Source organism: Mytilus californianus, unplaced genomic scaffold, assembly GCF_021869535.1.
Source record: "Mytilus californianus isolate M0D057914Y unplaced genomic scaffold, xbMytCali1.0.p SCAF_12, whole genome shotgun sequence".
NCBI lineage: Eukaryota > Metazoa > Mollusca > Bivalvia > Mytilida > Mytilidae > Mytilus > Mytilus californianus.
This window is the reverse complement of record NW_026262604.1, coordinates 50,108,215-50,127,601: the sequence shown is the minus strand read 5'-3', so window position 1 is coordinate 50,127,601 and position 19,387 is coordinate 50,108,215. Positions and strand designations below refer to the sequence as shown.

Below are 19,387 nucleotides of genomic sequence, written 5' to 3'. Positions count from 1 at the left end.
TAATTTTTCTCGCTATATTAAATATGAAAGAGCTTGATTCAAAGTAATAAATCTAATTGTGTATGTCATTATTTTGAGGAGACAGATTAAAATAAGCAGTATTTCTAGCTTCTTGATATTATTTGTTTATACTGTCTGATTTAATATGGCATAATTTTGCTTACATTTTATTTCACCAAATGCTGATCAAATTAAGTAGGAAAACTTTGGAATACATGAGTTCACCATTGTGTTAGTTATTTCATATGTCGGGGCCTGTCATGGGTAGTTGATTTTCTCAAGGTACTCCGATGTCCTCTACCAATAAAAACTGGACGCCATTTTAAAGCCAATTGTATTTAAAGTGGGGTTAAACACCAACAATAAATCAATCTTTTGGCAAAAATGACAGCCATCAAATTAATAATATGAATATAACAGTATTCATATTCTTAATCTAATGGCTTCAACAAATTTTCTGTTAAGTTTAAATTAAATCTTTTCACTTGCGGAGAGTGTTCCTTCTATTTCAATTTTAGGGAACGATCCTCCCCAATAACTGAACAGATCACCGGCAACAAAGAGTATTATACAAAGTGTTAAAAGTGAAATGTCTTTTTTGAATTGACTATCTCTCATATTCAATGTAACCAAAACCTCTATGTAAAATTGTCATTTTAAATCAATAAAGACTATTAGTATTTCCGTATCTTCATCAAGAGGACAAACTATTTATCTGGATATCCTCTATTGTATTTTTGGGGTTTGTATTGCGGAGTCTTTAGTTTTTTATGTCGTGTTATGTAGAATGTTGTTGATCTTTGGCCGATTTGATTATTTCCTTTGTAAATTAAGCCTATTTTTCAATTACGCTATCGGTAGTTGAAATTATAATGTTTGTATTGTTATGATTCACATAGGTACGTACATATACGTGCATAATTCATGAATTCATAGTAAGTTATGATGAGATTACATGTAACAGTTTTTTAATTGAGATTACGTAACATCCACGTAATTATAAATATTGATAAGTGATTCATACTCACTTTTGTACCATTTGCAGTTATATTTTTGAAATGAAAAACATGTTCTGGATAATCAGTGTTGCGATACTATTTTTGTGGAGAGCGGACACTTTTCTGTTAAACCCCGGCACCACATCGTCAAACGTACTTACGGAAAGTCATTTCATTACCGTTATGAACTTGCTATTAGAAGAAAAACAGCAGCCACAGCACTTGGAATTTGCTGTTAATAAGATATACAAGGATTTACTTGCTGCAAACGCAAACACCACTGATGAAGTTCGTAATATGCAGACCAGCAAACAAATTTTTGAACAAAGAATTGGAAACAGTACGAATAGTTCGAGTAGAAGTTACAAGGACGTACTAACCGACTTAGTAAATCTTAAGGAAGATGATAAACAGTTGCGACTCCAATCATTTTAAACTAATAATGAAACGGATGTTTTAAGAAAAAAGTATGACGAGATCCAGCAGAATTTTATTACTCTTAAGGAAGAAAACAAACAACTAAATCAGGAGCTGAATCAGTCAAAGATGTTAGAGATTTATAGAAAAGTGCCAATGCAACTGGAAACCACCTGCACGTTATTGATTCACAGTTAAACAAAATAACCGCTACTCAACAGGCTCGAGATCAGGATTTCTTAGCACTCTATAACCAAACAGTCTCCATTCAGACAGTATTGACTCAAAGGTTACAAAAAGGTATATTTATCATTTAGAATATCATTTAAAGTTTATTAATTCTTGAGCTTTTTGAATATTCAATTGTTTCGTATTCGTCCAATCCACAATTAATAATAAATATGTGAATTCTATCCTATTATAAAACTGATAAAATACAACGCAATGAAGGTTCAAACTTGATTTTTTCATAGATAATAAAATATATCAACAAAGTATCACCTCATCTGGGTAACTGTATAAGACAATCGTAATCTGTTACAAAAGATGGTCCCATTAAATGTATTTCAATGTTTGGAGAATTTGATGTAAATGGAATATCTTTGACCGCATTTCTTCTTTCTAAATACAATTGGTTATTTTTGTCGTTTGGTTGCCGTCTGATAGGCGAAACCTCAATTTGCTTTTTATATATCAGTTGTTTATTTTTCCAGTTAATTAAATGTCTGCTCAATTATCATAATGTCATTCATGACCAGAAACTTTCTCAGTCCTCTGTTTTTTGCGTCCCCTAAGCAACACCGAGAGCACTTTTTTATTAAATATGAAATGCGAATTTCGATTTCGATGATTGATTGATTGGTGATTGCTTTACGCCGCATCAGCACAAAAAAAGCTATATCGCGGTGCCGATTTCGATAAAAGAAAAATATTTATTAGCTTGGATAAAATATTAGACCTGGTGTATATAGGCATAATCCTTAGTATTCATTTCCGTCAACACAGTAAATACACTGAGTCACTTGGAGGATAGACATGATTTCTATACCGGAACTTTAGGTTCAAAATTCAGTAACAATTCACATTTGGTTATCTTAGATAGAACTGAAACATGTATTTGTTGTCATATTCAAGACAGATATATATTGACATGTCCATATACACTTATTTGTCATTTGAATAAATTAAAGTAACACACAATTGAAATCGTACGTCTAAAGCGCTATCTGGATTTACCTTCATCAGTAACGTTCAAATCCAAAATGTGAAAGCTAAGGATGTATAACACATAAACACTTGAAGAGCTATATGACTAAAAGAGACCCAAAATGTATCAAAGTTAACTTAGAAAATATATATATATATAAAGCTTATTCTTAAAGGGTACCAATTTAGCAGTGTAGTAAAATCTTTATTGGCTTATTTTAATGATTTAATACAAACATTTATAGTTATTTACATTGTACACCTCATGGTCTTACATCCTGTCGATTCTCTGTAGCTTCGAATTATACAAGATCGTGCATTTCTCGGTCTGTTAATGACGTAATTACTGTAAATCCTTTGACGATGTCACAATTGATATCCTAATCTGTGCAAACGTGGTTCATTTATTAGTTTGAATAGAACACAATTCGTATGTTAATTCAAAAATGGACCAAGTTGCAACGTTTAAAAAATTATTCATGCATACATGATTAACGCTTCTGTGACCGTGTCAACCGTCTATAGTTAATTTAACGAATGGTATATTTCTTTTGAAGTTTACTATTATGTGGATGGCACTCTTGTATAAATTGTATTGTATGTATTTTTTATTTCCAGATAGTCAAGGACTAAAAATATGACGGATGCAAAGACGAATCAGTCTAACTTTGGTATGTAAAGTATGATCTGGCGATTTACGGTTCTTTAGGGTGTTGCTACATTTGTAACAAATCTTATTGTAGATTGAAATTTCAATTTGAAATAACCACGCAGTTTGCTTTTAAACATTCAAAGAGTCGTTTAGTGATCAATTATCTTGTAATGATCAATTGATAAAATCAAATTTCAATCAACACCACTATAAATAACAAGTTTTTATAGCTTTTCTACAATGCTAGCCGTCTCATAGCTGGTTATAAATCTGAAAGTGTTTTTGTATTTTAGTTTAAATTATGCAGAATAGATTTCTATATAAATTGCAAAATGGAGCACAAAAATTAAAAGGCAAATATAAATTCTGAGATTTTTTTATTTATTTTGAGGAGAATGTATAAACACTGGGAAAAGGGGGAGGGGTGGTATTACTCAATTGCCTGTGTTTGTATCTTTTTATCGATTGGGGAATTTTTTTTCGAACATATGTGTTATTCATTTACTTTTTCATCGAACGAAAGGTAAGGCCACTTCCACCTGAATCTATTCCATTCATAGTAGGTTTCGAAAAGTATTGAGTGTGACAAGTAGTAAAATTTGAACATTAAAAGAACACAAAAAAATATTTAAAAGATTTGGCATATCCAAAATGATCTTTAAAATTCAGAGCTTTGTGGTATTATACTTTTTTGTTGCTGTTGATTAAGATATTATGTTGGGTTCACGCTATTTGTTGTACTTAGACTGCAATGTGAAATACCTAATGCCACTTTTTCTATATTATTTGAACACAGAGTATCCTTAAAACTAAAGTGTTTCTGCTTAGGAACTTTTTTCATTTTTGTTCTTTTTTAGTAACAGTTTTGTAAGCATTACGTGTAACTAAGCTTTTTATTTTTGTAAATTACTTTGCAAGTATTCCCTGATCCAAAAACAGGCCTGAACAAAAACATATCTGACCCTTCAACAAAACCTGCTAACCGAACAAATACATATCAAAAGGACAAGCGACTGAAAAACCTTTGGAAATCAACACCTCATTTCCTTGCCTATACTGGTGAGTCTTGCTTTTGTTTAGATATAAAACTAGCAGCTTCCTGTATGGATGAAACAATGAGTTTTCTGTAGGATAGGCTAAACCATTGATCCCATGTGCTCATTTAATACAGTACTTAGCATTGTCAATTGGGTGAAAAGTTGAACCTTGATCAAGCAAATGAGTAAAATAAAGTGCAATATGAATTTGTTGGGCTGGCAATGCAGCAAAACCGAGCTTAGTTATATACTGTTCCCAACGCCTTAATGCATAAACATAAGATTTTGTAGTATTGTCACTTCTGCTTCCTAGTAGTAATTTTCACATCTTATGATAAATCTGAAATAAAGGACTGTATTTTGTAACTCCACTCTTCAAAACAGCTGCCTCTACGTGCTGATTAATCTTTAAACCTATTGTAAATATAACAATATCAAAATTTGATTTTCAAAGCAACAAGTCTAATGTTGATTTATAGTTTACCAAAAAGACCATGTTGGCTTCTTCCTTTTTAGATCAAGTTATATCTATGTAAATATTTGTTATCGACTAACATATTTTGAAATTTCGATTCGTGTGTTAACATACACCAGTACTGGTGCTGAGCTCCACTCCAGTACAATCAAAGTACCTTCACAACGTTCTGTTGTCAATTTGTTGATAACCTTTCTAATTAGTGCAGGAGAAGGCACTAACCAATTGTTCTCATTTGTCCAGTTCTGTTTTAAAGCATCTATGCCTGAGGTACCTTTGCAGTAAAACTTAGAATTTAAACATTTTGCATTTTGTGTTGTAATCGCATGCAAAACGGTCACATGTGAAAATACCCCATAAATCATTTAAATATTCAAAAATCCATGGCTGAATACCCCAGTCATCACAATCTGAGTGTCTACTTACTTTATCAGCTTTAGTATTCAATTCTCTAGGGATCCAGTCACATGACATGTCAATTGAATATTTTATATATATTTTAATATATGAATCGCGTACAGGCATAGCCTTTTCTTGTAAATAAGGTTTTTTGCTTCCTACTTTAAGGATTGGATACATTTGTATTATCGGTGTGTATTTTAACTGATTTCCCCTCTGTCCTACTAACAGAGTTCTTTAAAACCCTGTCTTCGCCTTGAACTCTCTCCAAGTTGAACTCTGTTTCATTTCAGTATTTGACCAACTACCAAACATATTTGGTTCATTTGATTCATTTGTTGAATCAAAGATCAAATGACCACTATAGCCTACATCAGAGGCATCACAAAATATCTGTACATTTTTAGATGTAACGTCTGTGAACTGACTCAGTTTAGAATCCTTTTCATTGAGCTTGTCTATATTTTTGAGAAAGAAATCAAACTCGGCAAACCCTGTTCAATACCACCAAAGAATGCCAACTGGCTTTTGCTAAAATGCAATCTTAAGAAAACCGAGTTCTCATACGAACTTCATCTCCTATTACTGCTTGTGCAGAAATAATTTGACCTACTATAGAAGCCAAAGATTTTACTTTCACCAAAACGTTCATATTGCATCTTATTTGCAAAAACAAACTGTTTAAGCAGTCCTTCAATTCTACGACTTTTTTTTTCACTCAATCGTATTAGACCTTCGATCACATTCCAATCGAACCCGAGCCACGTAACTTGTTTATTTCCCCTAAAACAAATCGAGGATTATCCTCCGCTGACGTATTGTTTTTAATTTCAACCTTACCTGGTATTACCATAAACAGTATTTTATATCCATTGTTTATTACATCTAAAATATATTAATTTGCGCCTATCGAAAACCATTTTGTAATGTGAGTTCTGCCGGCGATACAGTGTTTAAATTTGAGATGTCAATTTCATTGTTTTGGTTGTTCATTTAATTACAAAGGGGTTCTCTTTTTTTGTATGTGTATTTACTATTACTGTTATTAATATCAAACAGAAAAACATTACTTATCTTATCACTTTGTCGGTTTTGTCTTGCGTCTCTTGTCACTTCTGGACATTCTCTTCTCCCGTGACCTGCCTTATTGCAGTTAAAACATTTCCCTGGTCTCTCGATGTGGGTTGTTCTTGTGGGAACAGTGTACGGAGCTGGTGATCTACAACTCTCCAACCTGCTTCTGAGGAGTCCGCTAGTTTTATTAATTTCTGTCTGTCTCTAATTAAACCCATACCTTCTGTAATCTTGTCCTTGGCCGACTCGATATTATCATTCGTGAGATTCAGCTCACTGTTCACTTCCCTGAACTTCACAAACACTTTACTGTTATGCTTGTGTTGCTCCTCGTCCCCAACTTATTTCCACTTATAGTTATCGGACAGTGTCTCGTCTAGTTTTGTCATTTGGGACTCCGCTAAGCGGATCTAAGTTGATTGGTAATTCTTGTTGAAACATTCAAGGCGGTTATCTATGAAGGTGGTCATGCTAATCAACAATGTTGTCTGTGAGTTTTGAAATGCAGCTTGAACTTCATTTTGTATTTCGGATCGGATTTCGGCGTCCATCTTAGGTTGAGTGTTCTCTCGTTGCACGACAGCTAGAAAGTGACCCTATGCTTTCTTACCAGAAAGTACACCAGTGGTCGCTGTAAGTGACCCTATTATATATTCATACGACCAGTACCCGTCAATACAATATGTTCCCGCTATACCTAAACAAAACGCGGGAAAAAAATTAAAATGTTTAGATTTCAGAATAAGGAGTCATTTTGACAAGTCCAAAATAATATCATTTTAATCAATTCTAGCAATAATAAAATCAAAAGGGGATTAATGGCTGGTATAACATTGAGAAATTCTTAAAACAATCAATTTCGAGCCCAAGTTTCATGTTTTTGAACATAGCGTTTCTGGAAACCATGCGCAAACGATGCGCTTGGATCTCTTCAACAATACCTATATAGCCATACCCAGTGACGCCCCAATTACTTTCTCTAGAAGTCCAACTTTTATCCAACTTCGAGTCCTAGTTTCAGATTTTGCAACATAGCGACTCTGGAAAATTTGCGCAACGATGCACCTGTATCAACTCCCCAATATTTGTATTTCCATTCCCCGTGATACCTCCATTATTTTTCTCTAGAAGTCCTTCAATAGGCAAACCCCTACTTTTGGTCTGCATTTTTCAAATTTCGAGCCTTAGTTTCAGATTTTGGGACATAGCCTCTCGAAAACATCGCGCAAACGATGCGCATATATCTGTTCTACCATTCCTCTTAGCCATACACCATGATACCCCTCATTAGTTTTCTTTAGAAACCTAGAATAGGCCAACCCCGTATTTTTAGTCCGAATTTTTTCAAATTTCGAGCCCTTGTTCAGACTTTTTAACAAAGAACTTCTGCAAACCTGACGCATCTCCTCTACAATTTATATTGCAGTACCAAGTGACACCCCTATTAGTTTTCTAGAAGTCCTGGAATAGGCAAACCCCCTTTACTTTGGTCATTCCTTTTTTTAAAATTTTGAGCCCTAGTTTCAGATTTCGGAACATAGCGCCTCTAGACACTTTTAAAACATCGAGCCCCCCGAAACCTTGTGCAAACAATCTGCCTTTTTTCTCCTCTAAAATACCGCTATAGCAACACCCCCATGACACTCTCCACTATGTTTCACCAGAAGCCCCTGCATGGGCCAACTTATCCCAATTTTTTTTTTCGAACATCGAGCCTCTGGAAGCCTTGCACAAACAATGCGCCTGCATCTTCCCTTCAATACCTATATAACGATACCCAGCGACATCCCCCATTATTTCTCTAAAAGCCTTTGAATCGACCAACCCCACCCTTTTTTTATTTTGGTTCAACGTTAAAAAATGTCGAGCACTTATTTAAGATTTTGGCCAACACCCACTTCTTTTCTGTACTTCAGCCTTTCTACTCTGATTGTCATGTTGTTATATTTAAAGTTTTTTTCACAAATCAATTTCAATAGCTTTCAATGTTCTCTAGTTACATGCTTGTATTTGACAAAATTAATTTCAATCACTGGCCTTAACAACCAATTTTTTTGACAGATACAGATTTCATTTGAAACTTAATGTTACTCTCAAAAGGAGCAGGGCTTGTTTAATTTTTAGATTTGGTAAATCACATTTTAAGATAGAGCTGTAACTTGCAATTTCTGGACGGAATTTTATGCCTTTTTAATATATTTTTTCTCGAACGGTTGTTGCTTTCTGTTCTATTTTTACGGTTTTTAGATTTATCGCCCTATTGTACAAATGTACATTAGCTTCAGCCTGGTTATTATAGTTTTATCCAAAATATGCTTGATTTAAGAGTGATGCATATTATATTCGCTTACGTCAGGTACTACCAAAAATATAAAGAACCGAAAAACTATGTATCAAATTAATTATATGTACATGCAATAATTGTATTTGTTTTTTACTAGTTGCACTTACATCCTGTGTACCTCATAGCAGAACATTTGCAAATGGAGATACAATAATCTTTCCCGATGTGAAGACGTATTATGGATATTCTAACATTGAAGCTTATAAAAGAACAGGGAATTTCATCTGCACAGTTCCTGGTTTTTTATGGTAACAATATTGTCAAAAACTGATAATGCCAATTTTTAAATGTATAAAAATACGTCATTTCTTTCGAATGGCTTTGTGTCTTCTGGCGCAGGAAGTGAATATAACTCTGAAACGTCCGCGGTAGTAACCTAGTAAGAACAAAACGACACTATATACGTGAGGGCTAGTTATACATTTGAGGCAGATGACTGGGATTCCTGTTTTACTATTGTTAAAGTTCATTAATTCCGTGTTTATAATCTAATGTTTGACCAATTTAATATGGTATACTGATTATTAGTTTAATATTGATTCTTGCAGATAGTATTTGTTACACATCAAATGATATAGCTCGTCCACTGATACATACTAAAGATTTATGTAGTTATTGACTGACATATATGTACAATATTGAATGACAAACCTTCAACAGAGTGTTGTCAAACATCGTTTTCTCTTATACTTGTACTAAATAACTATCACATATTAGTTAACTTCCTTGTATGTCTCCACTACTCGAAAATAAATCGATATCAGTAAATTCGAAAAAAAGGCAACAATATACAAGAATAAATACATCTATAAAGAAAACATCTCTTTTCAGCAGCATCATATAGAATGTAAAAAATGGGCGAACATTTGAAAATGTTTTTAATTATACAATTTCAATTTAGACGACGACATAGTTGTGTAAATTCCTATAATTATTCATCAATCTAAACTCATCTAAGTATTCAGATTTGTAAGTTTAGATGTCATGTTTTAAGAAATTATTATCCATATATTTATTAAAAAGTATATAAAGTGCAAGTGGAATGCATTGCAAACCTCAGATGTCAGTTACATTATTTTATGGAGATACATACATTATTATACTGATGTAATGCAATGTTTCAGCTTTAAACCAATACGTGCATTTTTAGTCAAACATTTTTTTTTTATGTGTGAACATTGAAAGGTGTGATTTACTATAAAAATACAGGTGCACTTTGAAGAGCTTAAAGTTCATCTAATCACCAATTAAATCATATAAAACATTCAAATTAACATTGTATAACAATTGTTGTTCTTCCTGGTATTCCCCTATTTCAGAAAAGTAGGCTTTTTAGCTCGCTTTACAACTTCCGGTGTACCACCAGTGTTAACTTGTCGTAAACATTGCATTATCTGTAAAGAATCATCAATGAAAGATTGAAATACGTATTTCTTTTACCACTATTATGATAAAATACGCTGTAATTAGAAACAAGAACAACGATTCAAAGCAAAACATTGGTATACAATATAAGACACTAGACAAAAGGAATAGGGACATTAAGGCTATTTGCGTCAACACAAACAGGATTTTTTTTAGAACTGTTTAAATTGTATTCATATCAAAAAAACATTTAAAGAAAAAATTCTCAAATCATCTTTGACATCTCTTGGGTTTATCAAATATCTGACAAAACTAGAACAGAAAGCGTATTCATAACTACAATAAACATATGTGTATTAGGTAGTAATACATTCTGTTTTATTCAATATCTGATGTGGTCGAAGTTTCTTTAAAAAAAATATTTTATTTCTTTTTGTAAAAAGAAATATTTTTTTATTCTTCACTTCTCATTAAGAATTTTCCATTCTGTAACTTCATGATCTTTTCTGTACTTCCAAATTATTCTCTTATATTAGTTTTTTGCAGAATTATCTCTATTCCTTCACTTTTGACAATTTTTCTCAATGGTGTTATACTTGCTCATTATTCTCTATTCTCTAAACCACGTCAAAACCCTCATACATAGACAACCACAGGCAATATTTGATTTTGTTGTCGTTATAATATATAATGATATGTTATTAAATTATAAAGCTTATAGTGACTCATACTTTTTATATATTTCAGAATCTTTGTTTTATATTTTGATCTCATTTACATTTCAACAAATCGAAAAGTCAAACTTCGAGTTTTGTAGATTCAATGGTTTACAAGCACCTGAGAGATCATCCCGGTTTTTTGCTAGGGTTCATGTTGCTCATTCTTTAGTTTTCTATGTTGTGATTTGCATACTGTTGTTTGTCGTTTTATGCCATGGCGTTGTCAGTTTATTATCAACTTATGAGTTTGAATGTCCCTTTGGTATCCTCCCACTCTCTTTTTCAAAATTTCGATATAGAAAAGGCTCTAATATTAAAACAAGTATCATAAAAATCAAGATTTAATCAAGACTGAAAATAATCTTGTGTCAGAATATAACATATCAAACTCTAAAAAAACAGCGGAAAAGTCGTCCTTGCTACACTACATCATCAGAATAAGACTTGTTACCGGGTTTGTTCTAACACGAACAACACGACAGATGCCACATGTGAAGAAGGATCTGCTTACCCTTCCAGACCACCTGAGATCATCCCAGTTTTTGGTGGGATTCGTGTTGCTCATTCTTTAGTTTTCTTTGTTGCGTTTTGTATACAGTTGTCTTGTCTTTTTGATTTGATTCCATGACGTTGTCAGTTTAATTTCCACTTAAGAGTTTGAATGTCCCATTTATATCCTTCGCCTCTCTTTTCTAAAATTTCGATATAGAAATTATTCTTATTTTACAACAAATATCATAAAAATCAATATTTTATTAAGAGTGAAAATAATATTGTGTTAGAATACAACATACTAAACCAAAAAAACAGTTGAAACGTCGTCCTTGAGCTACATTGTATATTTGTTCTGTCTAACAGACATTATTTCATAGAAATTGATCCAATATCCACCCATTTAGGTGCGAATCATATCTCTGGCCTTACATTGATACTGTGCTATGTACGCAATGTTTCGGGTTATTTCGGAAATGATTTTATTCCAGGGAAACCTTCATCAGAGACCACCCCTATTGTTTTTGTTTTGTTTTTTCATTTATTTCTTTTTTATTATTACTATTTTTTCTTTAATTTATCAAAGTTTTAATTTTTAATTTTTTAATTTTTTAATTTTTTAAATAGTTTTTGAATTGTGTTTTTAATAATTACACTTTTAAATTTGTTTTATTTTTATTTTAGTTTTCTTAACTTTTTCAACCAATGTTGAATTAATTACGCGTTTCATAGTACAAACTTGTCCTCATAAGAATATCAGTTTACATGATGGTCATTAATTAGTTCCGCACAGTTAAATGTTTAGTAGGAACTGTGAGGTTTAGATAAATTATTTTATAGTTCGTTTAACTAATTCACCAATGTTTCTGTTTCTTTTGAATCCTATTGATAGGTTTTTATGGAATTTAGCACCTATTGTAGAATCCGTTTTAATAAGATGCCAGTATTTCCTGAATACTTTTTGAAGTTTTTCTGCTTGAGGATGATAATTTGTAATGAATGATATATTATATTTATTTTCAACTTTGTTCTTTTTCTTTAATTTATCTTGTCTGTCTTGGAATTTGATTTTTGATAGAATTTGTTCTACCTATTTCAGTTGATATCCTCTAATTAATAGTTTTTCAATAAAGAGATTTTTTCTGGTTTGAAATTCACTGTCAGTATTGGTGTTTCTAAGTATACGAATGCCTTCGCCTTTAATAAAGGATTTAAAGTTTGAAATGGGGTGGTTTGAGTTTTTATGAAGATATTGGAATTTTTCGGTTTTCTTTGTAAAACATTTCAGGTCTAAAACACCAGTATTTTTGAAGCGTTCGCCCTTGAAGATTTCAAGGTCTAGAAATTTTATGGAATGATTATTGCATTCATAAGTGAACTTTAGCAGGTCATGTTGTTTATTTGCATTTTCAAACAGAAAATCAATTTCAGACTCTTTTGCTTTTACCATCAGTAGTCCGTCATCTCTCATTCTTTTATGAAAATTATTTTTTTCAGAGATTGGAGAGTTTTCAAGGATTGAGTTTATGTTATTGTAAATATCAATGTCACATATTTCAGGGGAAGCTGTTGCTCCCATTGATGCTCCAATGATTTGTCGATATGAATTTCCATAAAAGGTAAATTCGTTATTGGAAAGGATGAGTTTTGTTATTTCAATCAAAAATTTGTTGGTAGGTTTTGTTATAGAAGATTCAATTTTTTCATGTTCATCAAGCGCTTTTTGTAAGGCTTCTGTGATTTCTTCAAATCTGAGATTGGTATACAGTGATGTTATATCATAATTTATGTAACAAGTAGTACATTATTATCAAATGTACAGTTTTCAATATTTCTGATTAAGTCACCTGTATCAGAAATGTATGTTTTTTGTGTTTTCACTAAGGGAAGTAAGAAATAATCTAAATATCTCCCTAACCTTTCAAGTGGTCCATTACACTGTGATATTATTGGTCTACCAGGGACATTTATATTTGTTATTTGATTATTCTCGTTTTCAATGTTTTGTAAAACTTCACTGTCCAGTTTGTGAATTTTAGGGAGGAAGTATGCAAAAGGTGTTTTTATATAATTTTGTTCATTTTTAATGTATTTGAAAGATATTTCATCAATACAGTTTTCTTCTTTCATTTTGTAAATTACTTCATATACTTTTTTCTGAGTGTTTTTAAGATTTATCTCTTTGATTTGTTCATAATGTATGTTGTCATTCAATTGTTTTTAACCTTCTTTCAGGTAGTCGGAAATATTTTGAATAACTGTTACATTATTTTTATCTGCTTTATGAATGATGATATTTTCATCGTGTTTTAGATTCTTCAGGCAGTTCCTTTCTTGTAGTGAAAGGTTAAATTGTGTTTTAGGGATATATTTAGATAATTCCATTTTCGTATAGAAAATATATTTTTCAATAGGGTTATCGGCAAACGTCGGCACCGAAAATTTAGATTTCTCCTTGAAGGGATGAATTTTACTTTGTATATTTGGATTTTCAAGGAAAAAGTATGAGAGTCTCAGATTCCTTTCAGTTTTTTTAAAATCTTTCATTATTTGTTTTATGGATGTTTTTGTTGTTGGAACAAAGTTTAGTCCTTTAGCAAGAACTAGTGTTTCTGGTTGTGATAATGTTTTTGATGATAGGTTCAGCACAAATTGTTTTGCAATTTTCAGCTTGATTTCTTGTTTATGTAATTTTATTTTATTTTTGACGGCTTTGAATTTTTCAATGTTTTTAGACTTTTTCTTGTTTTTATTAAGTCTTCTATGTTTTCCCATGCTTTTCTTTTTGCATTTGTTAAGAATGTTATTTTGTATTATTTCATATACTTAAATATGATTTTGAATTACTTTTCTCATTGGATGTTTTTAATTTTGTAATGACCACAAGGGGTGTGTCCTTTTCATCATTGTTTTGGTTAGTATCTATAATTGCTATCTAGATCAATCGTGGATACGCAGTAGGCAATAAATAAACAAATCTAGGGATATTATATTTTTAGGTTTATTGATTTACTGTCATTAATTTGCAATATATCAACAATCGAAATAAAAGCAAAAGTAGAGTTTAGGTATTTAAGTAATCATTTGATAAAAGACAAAAGTTTAATGTCGATTCTATATAATTTAATAAGTAATGATTACAGGTTTATCTCACATGAAATAATTATGAAATTTATGGTTCATTAATATTCGTTTAAATCCATATGTATAGGAATGAGATATTATCCTTGTTTATTCATGATTAGTTTTCACGTTATGCATATAATCAGTTACTTGTGTTTGGCTAACAGTTTGGCTAGTTCATTCAGTACTTGTCCATTTCCATTCTTCTTAGTATCCGGTTTCCTTCTGCTAGTAGTACTCTTTTTGGTTTCATGTTTCAAGCTTTTAGAGTAGTTCCTTAGACGTTTTTCGAATTCATCATTAATTTCCCTAGACTTTCTGTTTATAAGGTTTCTCGCTTCACCACTTTTTTCCGTAATAACTCCAATAGTTTCTATTGTTTCAGTGTATGCACTATTTAACATAACATTCAGTTTATCAATATGTTCTTTCAGTACTTGTATGATAGAATCCTGGAGATTGTCTATTGCGGGTTTCAAGGTTTTATTTATATCTGCATTGACATCATTGTCGGTCTTTGGTCCTACGTTTCCATTGAAATGCACGGATATTATTCCAGATTTAATGGAGTGTTTCTTTTGGAACTCCAACAAAGTTTTCATTGTTAAAAGAGGATATCTTCTCCTACTAAGTTCTGTAATAGTTTGCACTCCCTCTTCAGCTATTTCGATTTCATCTTTAGGTTTTTGACTGTTAGGGATTTGACTGCAAGGTATAGTATAGTCATCGTTTAAATCCAGATTTTCATCCGAGTACAGATTTTCTGTGGAAATACTAAAATCCATATTTTCAGCCATGGTGTGTTGTTTTGCGTTGGTTATACTTGAACTAGTGAAATTTTCAAAAGTTTTAAGCTTTTAAAATTGCAGCAACCTTTAATAGTGTCCTTGACCACTGTTATTTAGATGGGCGTGGTTTAGTATTAGAAAGATTTTAATTGGTTAAGTCTTTAAATGACTATTGACCAGTTCTGTATTTACAATATGGTTTCAATTTAAGCCTCTCTTTTAATTTCAATTAAGATAATTACTATGAAAAATATTTCATATTTATTAGTTTTGTTACAAATGTTTAAATGATCATTGTTGGTTTTATTTTTATTTTAGTTTTTGATTTTTGTTTTTGAGGATGAATTTTGATGTTTGAATTTTATTTTTTCAATATTTGTTTGTATGTAGCACAGTATCAAGCTCAGAGATACAATTTGTAGCAGCCACAAACAGGGACCATGATCACAAGTGATCAGATGCTCGGATGAGATCAATAAAATAAGATCTAGACATAATTTCATAGAAATTGATCCAATATCCACCCATTTAGGTGCGAATCATATCTCTGGCCTTACATTGATACTGTGCTATGTACGCAATGTTTCGGGTTATTTCGGAAATGATTTTATTCCAGGGAAACCTTCATCAGAGACCACCCCTATTGTTTTTGTTTTGTTTTTTCATTTATTTCTTTTTTATTATTACTATTTTTTCTTTAATTTATCAAAGTTTTAATTTTTAATTTTTTAATTTTTTAATTTTTTAAATAGTTTTTGAATTGTGTTTTTAATAATTACACTTTTAAATTTGTTTTATTTTTATTTTGGTTTTCTTAACTTTTTCAACCAATGTTGAATTAATTACGCGTTTCGTAGTACAAACTTGTCCTCATAAGAATATCAGTTTACATGATGGTCATTAATTAGTTCCGCACAGTTAAATGTTTAGTAGGAACTGTGAGGTTTAGATAAATTATTTTATAGTTCGTTTAACTAATTCACCAATGTTTCTGTTTCTTTTGAATCCTATTGATAGGTTTTTATGGAATTTAGCACCTATTGTAGAATCCGTTTTAATTAGATGCCAGTATTTCCTGAATACTTTTTGAAGTTTTTCTGCTTGAGGATGATAATTTGTAATGAATGATATATTACATTTATTTTCAACTTTGTTCTTTTTCTTTAATTTATCTTGTCTGTCTTGGAATTTGATTTTTGATAGAATTTGTTCTACCAATTTCAGTTGATATCCTCTAATTAATAGTTTTTCAATAAAGAGATTTTTTCTGGTTTGAAATTCACTGGCAGTATTGGTGTTTCTAAGTATACGAATGCCTTCGCCTTTAATAAAGGATTTAAAGTTTGAAATGGGGTGGTTTGAGTTTTTATGAAGATATTGGAATTTTTCGGTTTTCTTTGTAAAACATTTCAGGTCTAAAAAACCAGTATTTTTGAAGCGTTCGCCCTTGAAGATTTCAAGGTCTAGAAATTTTATGGAATGATTATTGCATTCATAAGTGAACTTTAGCAGGTCATGTTGTTTATTTGCATTTTCAAACAGAAAATCAAATTCAGACTCTTTTGCTTTTACCATCAGATGTCCGTCATCTCTCATTCTTTTATGAAAAATAATTTTTTCAGAGATTGGAGAGTTTTTAAGGATTGAGTTTATGTGATTGTAAATAGCAATGTCACATATTTCAGGGGAAGCTGTTGCTCCCATTGATGCTCCAATGATTTGTCGATATGAATTTCCATAAAAGGTAAATTCGTTATTGGAAAGGATGAGTTTTGTTATTTCAATCAAAAATTTGTTGGTAGGTTTTGTTATAGAAGATTCAATTTTTTCATGTTCATCAAGCGCTTTTTGTAAGGCTTCTGTGATTTCTTCAAATCTGAGATTGGTATACAGTGATGTTATATCATATGTAACAAGTAGTACATTATTATCAAATGTACAGCTTTCAATATTTCTGATTAAGTCACCTGTATTAGAAATGTATGTTTTTTGTGTTTTCACTAAGGGAAGTAAGAAATAATCTAAATATCTCCCTAACCTTTCAAGTGGTCCATTACACTGTGATATTATTGGTCTACCAGGGACATTTATATTTGTTATTTGATTATTCTCGTTTTCAATGTTTTGTAAAACTTCACTGTCCAGTTTGTGAATTTTAGGGAGGAAGTATGCAAAAGGTGTTTTTATATAATTTTGTTCATTTTTAATGTATTTGAAAGATATTTCATCAATACAGTTTTCTTCTTTCATTTTGTAAATTACTTCATATACTTTTTTCTGAGTGTTTTTAAGATTTATCTCTTGGATTTGTTCATAATGTATGTTATCATTCAATTGTTTTTAACCTTCTTTCAGGTAGTCGGAAAGATTTTGAATAACTGTTACATTGTTTTTATCTGCTTTATGAATGATGATATTTTCATCGTGTACTAGATTCTTCAGGCAGTTCCTTTCTTGTAGTGAAAGTTTAAATTGTGTTTTAGGGATATATTTAGATAATTCCATTTTCGTATAGAAAATATATTTTTCAATAGGGTTATCGGCAAACGCCGGCACCGAAAATTTAGATTTCTCCTTGAAGGGATGAATTTTACTTTGTATATTTGGATTTTCATAATTTCATAGAAATTGATCCAATATCCACCCATTTAGGTGCGAATCATATCTCTGGCCTTACATTGATACTGTGCTATGTACGCAATGTTTCGGGTTATTTCGGAAATGATTTTATTCCAGGGAAACCTTCATCAGAGACCACTCCTATTGTTTTTGTTTTGTTTTTTCATTTATTTCTTTTTTATTATTACTATTTTTTCTTTAATTTATCAAAGTTTTAATTTTTCATTTTTTAATTTTTTAATTTTTTAAATAGTTTTTGAATTGTGTTTTTAATAATTACACTTTTAAATTTGTTTTATTTTTATTTTGGTTTTCTTAACTTTTTCAACCAATGTTGAATTAATTACGCGTTTCGTAGTACAAACTTGTCCTCATAAGAATATCAGTTTACATGATGGTCATTAATTAGTTCCGCACAGTTAAATGTTTAGTAGGAACTGTGAGGTTTAGATAAATTATTTTATAGTTCGTTTAACTAATTCACCAATGTTTCTGTTTCTTTTGAATCCTATTGATAGGTTTTTATGGAATTTAGCACCTATTGTAGAATCCGTTTTAATTAGATGCCAGTATTTCCTGAATACTTTTTGAAGTTTTTCTGCTTGAGGATGATACTTTGTAATGAATGATATATTATATTTATTTTCAACTTTGTTCTTTTTCTTTAATTAATCTTGTCTGTCTTGGAATTTGATTTTTGATAGAATTTGTTCTACCAATTTCAGTTGATATCCTCTAATTAATAGTTTTTCAATAAAGAGATTTTTTCTGGTTTGAAATTCACTGTCAGTATTGGTGTTTCTAAGTATACGAATGCCTTCGCCTTTAATAAAGGATTTAAAGTTTGAAATGGGGTGGTTTGAGTTTTTATGAAGATATTGGAATTTTTCGGTTTTCTTTGTAAAACATTTCAGGTCTAAAACACCAGTATTTTTGAAGCGTTCGCCCTTGCAGATTTCAAGGTCTAGAAATTTTATGGAATGATTATTGCATTCATAAGTGAACTTTAGCAGGTCATGTTGTTTAGTCCCAAGAAAAATTTTGTGTTTTATTCTACTTCTTCTACCCACTTAATTCTAGATCTTATTTGTGCTCCTTTTGTTTTTGAATCATATAGTTTACCAAGTTTTTCTTCTATAATATTAATTTCCTCTTTAAAAGAGTTAATAGCATCCTTTTTACATATTTTGTTTGTACCCTCATTTGATTTCTTCAATTTGTTTTCTAAAATATGTATTTCTTTTACATTATTTTGTGCTTTTCTTTTGCAGAATGCTATGGTGTGGTCTCTAACCTCGGTTTTATACAGATCCCACTTGACACTAATATTATTGGTGAGTAATATTTTTTTTTTTATATAGTTTGATTAGAATTTTGATAAGGTTTTGATATTCTTCATTTTCTAAAATACTATTATTAATATTAAAGTATCCTTTACCTTTTTTGTCTGATCGACCTTTTATCTTTATAGAAATTGCCTGATCATGCTGATGGTCTGTATTAATTATCAATAGCTGGCCTAATATCAGTAGATTCTATTTTAGTTCTTATTTCAGGACATGTTAAGAACAAATCTATTCTACATGCTTCATTTAAATTATTTTAACGTCGCCAAAAAATTGTATTTCCCTACCATGAAGCTCTCTCTAAATATCACTTAGTTTTTGGGTTTTAATTAA

The 19,387-nt window shown here is 31.0% G+C and overlaps 1 long non-coding RNA gene across 1 annotated transcript in view; it reads right to left on the bottom strand.

The window, feature by feature from the left end:
- Window positions 1-9,463: 9,463 nt before the first annotated feature.
- The window catches only part of LOC127721957 (uncharacterized), a 38,514-nt gene continuing 28,590 nt past the window's right edge, over window positions 9,464-19,387 (bottom strand). The window contains exon 4 of the long non-coding RNA XR_007991548.1: window positions 9,464-9,996. This is a non-coding gene — a long non-coding RNA (uncharacterized LOC127721957). The remainder of the gene's footprint in view (window positions 9,997-19,387) is intronic.